The following is a 10,283-nucleotide window of genomic DNA, read 5'->3' as shown; positions in this document are numbered from 1 at the left end:
TCCTCCCTTCCCCTCCTCCCTCCATTTTTTTTCTGTTTTTTACTGTAGTTTTTTTACTATTGTATACTGTAGTTTTTTTACTGTTTTAGTAAGTGCTTAAAATAATTAGTAAGTAAATTAATAAAACTAGTTGAACTAGTTTATTTTTAGTAAGAACTAGTTGAATTAATAGAACTAGTTGAACATGTCACATTTGTTGTTATTTGTTTAGTTTAAGCAATTATTCCCGCATCGACGTCGACGATGCCTATCCCGCATCCTAGTTGTGGATACCCGTCGTTCGCTAGGGTTTTAATTATATTAGTGATGTTATATGTATGATACTATTCGGGATGTATTAGTGATAACTTATAGGATTTTCGTTTTTGAAGAAATCTAGGAGTCCCTCCATCATCCCCGCCGTCGTCCCCGTCACCGACCGCCTCCGACCTTGAGTTGAGACCAGCCAAATCTCCATGTCAATATGAGTCCTATAAGATATGATGTAGATAAAAACATGTATATCTTGTGTTGCTCAAATAGGATATGTGGTTGCACAAGTGGTCGGTCATGTTTGCAGGTTACACCTCCGAGTGGCCTATGTTTTGCCGGAGTGTTGGTTAATTTCCGTTTCGGCAAATTTCAGGCGCTCGATATGTCCTTTTTTTAGCAAAGGTCATACCAGAGTTTTCCGTGAATTTTGGCATGACTTGTGCTAGAATATGTAGGAAATATCGAATGGCCTAGATTTTCTAGAAAGATAATTAAACGATATTTCGGGTTGACTTTAAGTCTGTCGAGGCGGAAGAATCCCGACTGTTGTCGTGGGGGTCGTTTCTCCTTCTTCTCCTTGTGCTAGACCTTTGTTATGCACTAGGGGAAGGAGGAGTAACGACCATCACCGACGGTCGCAAATGTCAGAGAGGAATCAGTGAGGGAGAGTCTCCACCATAATTGAGAGGACGAAGAATCTCGACTTTTGTCGTGGGGGTAGATTCTCCTTCGTTCCAGTGTGCTAGACAATTTGGTGTAGTGCACTCGCGAACGAAAGGAGGAGCTACCATCACCGACGGTCGAATAAATACACCACGTGAGCTGAGAGTTTTCAAGAAAGGACTCGACAGACCGATAGTCAACCCATGATGAATAATAATGATCTAATTTAGTTTTTGTAGTACATATATTTAATTGTACAAGTTTAATCTTTGAATTATGAACATAGGAAATGTCATCGGACGAAGAAGGTCCCGGGGAGTGCTCCTGGTGCGGCGACAACCGGGGTTTCTGCGACAAGCCTCACTTGGTAGAAGGTCGGCGCTCCAGCATTAAGCTCGAGGAGGCCTTCGATTGTGATACTGCAAGCTACGATGAAAAGTGTTTTTTCGTAATTAAGCTCGACTTCTACTACTTCAATGTGTAATTTTCGTCTTTTACAATTCGACTAGCTTATCCCATGCCATGCAAGACGCTATGTCTTGGAGAGGATGGGTTTTGAAGATCATTAGAGGAATGAAACAAAGAAAATTAACCTTAGGACCCATCATGGTATGGATTTTGAGGTAAATCTATACAATTCCGAGAGTGTATCCCATTTTGGTTGCCCGGGTTGGGAAGCACTTTGCAAGATGTATGATTTTCAAGAGGGTATGTTTGTCACCATGGATCTTGGTGATCCTGACATCAACCAAGACAATTTGGACATTTGGGTCCTTGTTGATACGCTTCCAATTCTACCGCTATGTAAGTTTCTCAAATATAGTTATTAAGTAATTTACATTGTTTATTTCAAAATAGTTGACGGCTTATTTCCATTCATAGCTTATTTTCATTCTTCAAAGAATGTGCGGAAGATGGTGGACAGAACCTACTACACCGATGGCTTTGAGTTAAATTATTAGGAGAAAAATCATCTGGTCGCATATTGTACTGAAATTGAGAATTACAATGCCTATTATCGAACTCCTCCACATTATGGTCAATACGTGCCACTAGTGCACGTGTTGAACCACGATAACTTCCATGGAGATGCCCTGGTAAGATTTTTTTACTATTACGACTTCCGTGCATTTTCTGCATGCTTGTAAAACTGAAATACATTGGTAACTACGAAGTTATTACTATGTTTTCAACAAAAAATCCCGATGGATTGTGTGCCTCATTTGATGTATTAGAATGGTCGCCTTGATGTTTTGAACATACAGCCAGGTCATCCTATGAATCTCACTTGTTCATACCGGATTTCTAAAACCGGTGAACACATGATAATCAAAGAATGGAAAAAAATGTATGGACAGTCGTAAGGAGGTTCTTGGAAGCAACATTGTGCGAAAGGTAAGAATTGGAGACATGATAATCTCGATAATCTCCATTCTCCATAATGGAGAGTCAGGAGCTATCTTGTTTTATGCTATTTTACCTAAGAGAATATAGTAGGTCCTAAGAGAATGTAGTAGGTCCTATGAGGTACAATATGTTTATGAGAGTTGATGATGAGGAGTAGTTGTGATTATGACTAGTGACCAACTTGTATGTGATGTCTCATTGATGAAAATGATGATCATGAGGAGGTGTTATATGACAATGATGTATTATGATGATAAGTTATTAATGATATGATGATGATGATGATATTTATTATATTATTGGGTGAAAGAACCGCAGCTTAGTTTCAAGTGGATGTCCATCCACTTGAAACTAGACCACGGTATTTTCTCCCAGTGATGTAATAACTCATTATGATGTAAAAACAATCTCTAAATTGCTGCGGTACGAAAACTTGTATAAAGCTGTATGAATACAACATGAAATAAAAAAGAAGTAAAATACAGAATAATAGTAGTAGCGCGTGCTCGGAGAAGCGCTACTACTAATTACCAGTAGCGCTCATTGTAGAAAGCGCTACTACTAAGTCGATATAGCAATAGCGTGGTCCAACCCACGCTACTACTAACCTTTAGCTGTAGCGCCTTACTAGTAGCATGGTTCCCCACGCTACTGATAGGCATTAAACCCGCGCTACTGCTAGGGTTTTCTCTAGTAGTGCATCTTTCTTTGTGTTTGATGAAAATAGTTTGTTCTGAAAATCTGCTTTGAGTGCCAGCAATCATGAAAGACTATATGATACTTGAGTATGTGGAGTTTCCTAATCAAAAGTTCTTGCACAGACCCTTCCGGAAAGTATGATGAATTGTAATTGTTTGGATGACCGAGAACATAGTTTGTTAGTTTTCAAAAGAGTTTGTTGTTTATGATTTAGCTTGTGTATAGATTATTACTTGATTATTAGAAGTTTTATGATTCGTAATTGTTGTTATAATGATGATATTAAGAAATATGCTGCTATGTCTATATTTTCTTTTATCGACACCCCTCTCTACATCTATCGTCATGATTATCGAGTTCGGTATTCACTTGAGGGCAAGCGGAGTCTAAGCTTGGGGGAGTTGATACTTCCATTTTGCATCACATGTTCCTACTGTTATTTATATTGTATTGAAGTTATATTTCACTTTATGATGCATTTCCAATTATTATTTTCTCTTAAAATGCAGGATACAACAAAAGAGGGAGTTTGCCAGCAGCTTACATTTTGACCTGAAAAAGCTACAACAGAGATAGCTATTATCCGGAGCTCAAAATGACCTGAAAATTTACGTACCTATTTTGGAATATATAAAATACTAGAAGTAAAAAGTACCAGGGAGACCCTCGGTGGGGCAACAAGCCTGGGAAGGCACGCCCTACCCCCTGGCACGCCACCCGAGCTTTGTGGGATTCACTGAGACCCACTGGTGCCCATCTTCTACTATATGAAGCATTTCCCTAGAAAAAAAAATCAAGAAAGGCTTTCAAGACGAGCCGCCGCCGTCTTGAGGTGGAACATCGGCAGGAGCACTTTTGCACTCTGGCAGAACAATTTCGTTGGGAAAACTCCCTCTCAGAGGGGGAAATCGAAGGCATCATCATCACCAACGACCCTCTCATCATGGGAGAACTCATCTCCATCGACATCTTCTCCAGCACCATCTCATCTCCACCCTTGTTCACCTCTTGTATTCAATCTTTGCATCAAACCTTAGATTGGTACCTGGGGTGCTATTATTGTTGATTACATATTGTAGTTGATACTAGTTGGTTTACTTGGTGGAAGATTATATCTTCATATTGTTAATTACATATTTATATCCTCTGATCATGGATACAATTATGCTTTGTAAGTAGTTTTGTTTGTTCTTGAGGACATGGGAGAAGTTTTTTTATAAGTAATGATGTGAAGTTGGTTTTCGTTCAATTTTGTGATATATGTTATGTTGTTCTTACTCTAGTGGTGTCGTGTGAACGTCGACTACAAGACATTTCACCTTGTTTGAGCCTAGAGGAAAGACGCTGTGGGATTTGTTTTGTAGATGATGGGTTGCGGAAGTTATGGAAACCTAAACCCTAGTTTATGAGCTATTTCGTAAGGGGTTGTTTTGGATCCTTTTGTTTAATGCTATGGTTATATTTATCTTAATTCTTCTCTTGTATCTGTGGATGCTTGAGGGAGGGGGAATCATCAGTAGGTTGTTTTTTAAGTGCCCACATGGTAACTTATCAAAGCAATGAATGTGAGTCAATGAATCGTTGTGAAAGTAGCTAGATGAATTTCCCGTGTGTCCTGGAGAACGTTTAAATCACTATGCTAAGTACTTCCATCTTTTCCTTAGCAATAATAAGGATTGTGCCACCTCACTGCACCTTGTTACTTTGGTTACTTGTTACTTGCTAAAAATTATTTTACTATCAAACTATGTGTCACAACTGTCTCACAACACTTGTGGAGAATTCCTTGCTGAAAATCGCTTATCCATTCCTTCTGCTACTTGTTGGATTTGGCATACCGAAAGGACTAACATTGATCCCCTATATTTGTGGATCATCACCGAGCCGCATCGAGATCTTCTAATAGAGAGGACATCCCATACCGCCACCAGCCACAGAAAGATTGTCACCAACTCGAGATCACGACTCCGAGCCGCCCACACGATCACATAGTCCGCCACCATCAATGAAGAGGGGCCGCCACCCTGATTCCGGGTGCTGCAGGAAGCACCCACCATCGTGCCAGCCACTGTCATCACCCATCGAATGGCAATCGTCGTCTCGATAGTCGGATCCGGACACCACTATAAGGAGAAGGCCACCATCAGCTCTGCAGGCCACCGACCCAGCATCCACCGTCGCATTGCTAGACCGTCATGCCGGGCAGGGAGACATGTCCCCGCAACTGCGATGAGCAACCTCACATCCACAATGTGGCTGGTCGACCGCAGCCCACTCCACCCCCCAGGTTAGACCTCGCCGCTGGGAAGGCGCCGTCACTGATCCCCGAGCATGCTCCGCCCCACGTCGCCTGCACGCACACACCACGCCGCCGTCACTGCCTTGCTTCGGCGCCGCACTCCGGCCCAGCAACTTCGGCCCTTGTCGAATCCACCACATGAGAGGATGATGGATCCCCACTGGCGTTAGCGCCGGCCAGGCTTCGCCCGGTAACGCCCTGTGGCGGCAACAAAGGAGAAGGGTGGCGGAGAAGGGGAGGCCCCGACGGTGGCTAGGTTTTTCCTCATGTAGTTTGTGGGAGCAACGACGGACGGGATGGCTGTTGTGATGGGAGCAATTCTTACCGTCAATTTGAATTATTGTTCTGCTATTTTGCCTTGTTTCACGATATTGAGCTCACGGGGTACGTTGGGCATGACAAAATGAGATCTCACTACAATGTGATGGTGTCTTTAGAAGGAATGACTGAAATTTAAGAAAAATCGAACACATGCGCTATGACTAGCCGCGTTAAGGTCGCACCGCCCTCGACCTCTTTCCCCCGAGGCGAAGGCGCCGCTCCACCCCCGGGGAGTCCCCGTCCACACCGCCCTCAGCCCACCCCCTCCATCGCCTCCCACTACCGCCGCCGTCGCTGAGGACGTCGTGGGGCGAATCCCCTTTGGTGAGGCGGCGGAGTCCTTGGCCAGCGATAACGCATGGGGACAGCGGCGTCCATCTCCCTCCTCCTCCAACGGCAGTGCGCAGCGGATTGGTGGTGGCCAGGAGTTCTCCGACGGCCGTTGGCGGATGAGATTTTAGCTGCGATGAGATTTGATCTGGGCCCGAGGGGTTTAGATCGAGAACCACTAGGGTTGCGCCTCATCTGGACAAGGCAAGAGGAGATCTCCCCTGGGTAGTCTTCGCGGCACGAGGACGTCCAGGTCTCTTGGCCCGGGCATGGTGTTGGTGGCTGCCTTCTCCACCGAAGGCGGTTGGCCAGGCAGGTAGTGACGGATCTTGGATCCCACTATTAGCACCGATGGCGAGTTGGGGAGACATAGTCGCCGGTGATAACCGAGCCGACTCCGGTCATGGAGGGCGATGGTGGCGTCTGCGTTGTTACCTTGATGAAGGCATCGTCAAGGTACTATCGTCAACCTGCTCGTGCCGCTCCGGGAGAAATCCTAAGATCACCGGATCGGACGATGGCGGCGTTGTGGTGTCGTGTTCCCTCTTGGGGGCATCGTTGTGGAGCGGCGCTGGATGGAAGAGGCGTGACTTGGTGTGGCGTGCCTTCTCTCGCGTCAACGACGACGGGTCTCGGCGGCATGGAGCAGCGGGGTCTCGGTGCTGGACGTGGCATGATGGCCTCGCGCAGGACGGTGGCGCTGTCTGGCGCCATGGTGGTGTCAATAGCTGACCTGGCAAGGTCTTTGCGTCAGTACCTGCTCTGAAGATGGTTAGGTCGATGACGGCAGCGGTAGCCTCGGTGAGTGCGCCAGACCGGTGTGTGACCCATTCCCGGCATGTGGCTGGGATGGGGCATCCGGCATTAGATGTTAGCTTTTGGTGCGATGTCCATTTGGTATTAGGCTCGGACATTCGGCACCCCTTCATCAAGGGGATAGGAGTAGCGACAGGTGTCGCCTAGATGGTGGCTTCATGCTTACTGATGTAATGCTTTGTAAGGTCTATGAGAATAATTAATAAAATGGCTGCATGCATCGCCCAGATGCAGAGGCCGGGGTAACCCTCCTTTTCTAAAAAAATGCGCTATGACTAGCACATAATTAATAAATGACATAAATGTGCGTGCCAACTCTTATGACATGGGTAGAGTAATAAGTAGTTTCTACGTTGCTACTTTGGTCTCAAGAATTGTAGTTGTATGTGTGAATATTGTTGGTCGAGCGCACTGCAGGAAAATGGTAACAAGTGTTAGGAATGGTAGGCAACGGGAGCACCCGCAACAGTATGCTTGCAAGGAATAGTGTGCGCAAAGTGGTATGTGTATCAGCAGGATTGCACCTGGGAATTGTTTGGATTCGAACTATAGTTTCAGTTTGGTTTCCTATTGGGCTGTCATTGGATTGAATAAAATAGACTGAGACACTACGTTAATTCAACTCGGTCTGGGCTGCACTTATTTTTGGGCTGGATTGATTTGGTCTGGACAGAGAACGATTGGTCCCAAACACTTTCAACCCATAGTCTGAAACCAAATCCAGCGACCAAATTGGACTAGCAGCCTCGATGGGCGACGGCCGTTGCTAGGGGTCGCTGGGCTGCAGCTGGATGGAGCTCCGCCCACCGCCTCCTATCTGTGTGTGTAGGTGAGACGCCGCCGGTGACCAAGCCTGCAAGGCCAGTGTTGGAACTTGTTGCCCGCCTAGATGGGTGCTACGCGTACATGGGTGCTACGCAGCAGTGCACCCGAGGCTGGCCGGCGTGTCTGCTACTTCGCCGACTGCAGCAAGCTGCATCAACAACCACGGTATTCAGTGATGGCAATTAGTATTCATGCATGCATCAACAGCCACGGTGTTCAGTGACAATGAGGCGAATTAGTATTCATGCATGCATCAACAACCATGGTGTTTAGTGATGGCAATTAGTATTCATGCATCAGGAGCTATCCACGTCCGCATGTGCGCATGTCCATAGTTTGAAAATTTGGACAGAAACCAATTCTAGGAAATGGGCTGGATTAGTTTGGTTTGAAAACATGAGCAGTTCAGTTTGGTTTGGATTATAGCACTTATAGTTTGGATTGGTTTAGTTTGATTGGTACACGTGTACATGTATGGATCGGTCTGGATTTAACTTTTGCCAGGTCTAAGCAGGATTTCTTCAAGCAATCACGCTATTAGTTACATCCAATTTGAAGTTCCGAAATCTCTCTGGTTCTGCTGCTGTCGTAGAGAGTAAGACAAGAGTAGTGATAAGATCTGGAGCCTTGAGCAGACAAAAAACCTATGTGGTCGCGGGAAGTGCATGTAGGTCACCAATATTATTCACCCGGGGTTTACTCACTGAGCTAGATCTTTACTCTGCAGTCTTCTTTAGCAGGGGCGAAGCAGGAAAATTTAGTCATTGGGTTTACTCATTGACTTGTTGTGATAATTCCAACAAATTAATTACGTGTAAAATCATTTTCAGCATCTTAGGGCATCTCCAGCCGTTGGCCCCCCCAGCACGCATAGAAATCGCCCCCTGGGGGCGAGCCGGCGATACACTCGGCGCTGGGGGCGGTTTTGCGCCCAGTCGTCGCCCCCAGCTCGCCCCCAGGCGCCGAAATTGGCCCACTTTGCAGCCCAATTTCGGCGAATAAACGGCCCATATGGGCGAGAATAGGCCCATATTCGGCATGGTTTCGCCGTGTCTCGGCGTTCAATTATCAACACAATTATTCCTTATCACATATTTCATCACAGAAAAATCAAATACTTCAACAAAATACTACAACAACAAATAGTTCAATACAAATTATATAGTTCAACAAATAAAAACTCGTATTTCATCACGCGGCGTCCCCCTTGAGCCTCCATAGGTGCTCAATCAGATCTTTCTGCAGTTGATGATGCACCTGTGGGTCTCGGATTTCCTGACGCATACTGAGATAGGCAGTCCAAGTTGCCGGTAGCTGGTGATCAACTTCGGCTAGAGGACCCTGCCTGTAGTATGGTTCAGTGTCAAACACTGGGTCTTCTTGCTCGCTCTCGATGATCATGTTGTGCAAGATGACACAACAAGTCATGATATCCCACATTTGATCTTTCGACCAGGTCTGAGCGGGGTACCGAACAACAGCGAATCGAGATTGGAGCACACCAAATGCCCGCTCGACATCCTTCCTGCAAGCCTCCTGAACCTTCGCAAACCAGGCGTTCTTGCCTCCTGCCACAGTGTTTGAGATCGTCTTTACAAATGTCGACCATCTCGGATAGATGCCGTCAGCTAGATAGTACCCCTTGTTGTATTGGTGCCCATTGATCTCGAAGTTTACCGGAGGAGAATGACCCTCAACGAGCTTGGCAAAAACAGGAGAGCACTGCAACACGTTGATGTCATTGTGAGTTCCTGGCATACCAAAGAAGGAGTGCCAAATCCAGAGGTCCTGTGTGGCTACCGCCTCAAGCACCACACTGCAACCGCCTTTGGCGCCTTTGTACATCCCCTGCCAACCAAATGGGCAGTTCTTCCATTGCCAATGCATGCAGTCGATGCTTCCAAGCATCCCAGGAAATCCTCTTGCTGCATTCTGGGCTAGGATCCGAGCAGTGTCTTCCACATTGGGTGTTCTCAAGTATTGTGGCCCAAACACTGCCACCACTGCCCGACAGAACTTGTAGAAACACTCTATGCTGGTGGACTCGGCCATGCGCCCATAGTCGTCGAGTGAATCACTGGGAGCTCCATATGCAAGCATCCTCATCGCTGTCGTGCACTTCTGGATGGAGGTGAATCCAAGAGCGCCAGTGCAATCCATCTTGCACTTGAAGTAGTTGTCGAACTCCCGGATGGAATTCACAATCCTGAGGAAGAGCTTTCGGCTCATCCGATAACGGCGCCGAAATGTTCTCTCGCCATGAAGTGGAGCATCGGCGAAGTAGTCGGAGTAGAGCATGCAGTAGCCTTGCAGACGATGCCGGTTCTTTGCTTTCACCCGCCCCGGTGCCGAGCCACTTCGACGCGGCTTTTCATTGATCGCCAGCAGCTGGGCGAGGGCGGCGAGCACCATCAGATGCTCTTCTTCCTGGACGTCGGCCGCGGCTTCCTCCTCCAGCAGCGCGGCGAGCTCTTCCTCCTCATCCGAGTCCATCGCCGAGACAGTCAAAACGCCAAACACCTTGCGCGCGGTGGGCGTGTACCCACCGTTAAACCGCGCCTCCGCGGCTAGAAACGGCGGCCGGAAACGACCAGCTGCTGCGGGAGGGGCTGCTGCAGCGAAGCGCTGCTATTTTCCGGCGGGGAATGGCTATCTAGCGGAGTAGGCCGGC

The sequence above is a fragment of the Triticum dicoccoides genome, chromosome 5B (assembly GCF_002162155.2).
Source record: "Triticum dicoccoides isolate Atlit2015 ecotype Zavitan chromosome 5B, WEW_v2.0, whole genome shotgun sequence".
Lineage (NCBI taxonomy): Eukaryota > Viridiplantae > Streptophyta > Magnoliopsida > Poales > Poaceae > Triticum > Triticum dicoccoides.
Note: the sequence above shows the minus strand (reverse complement) of the source record.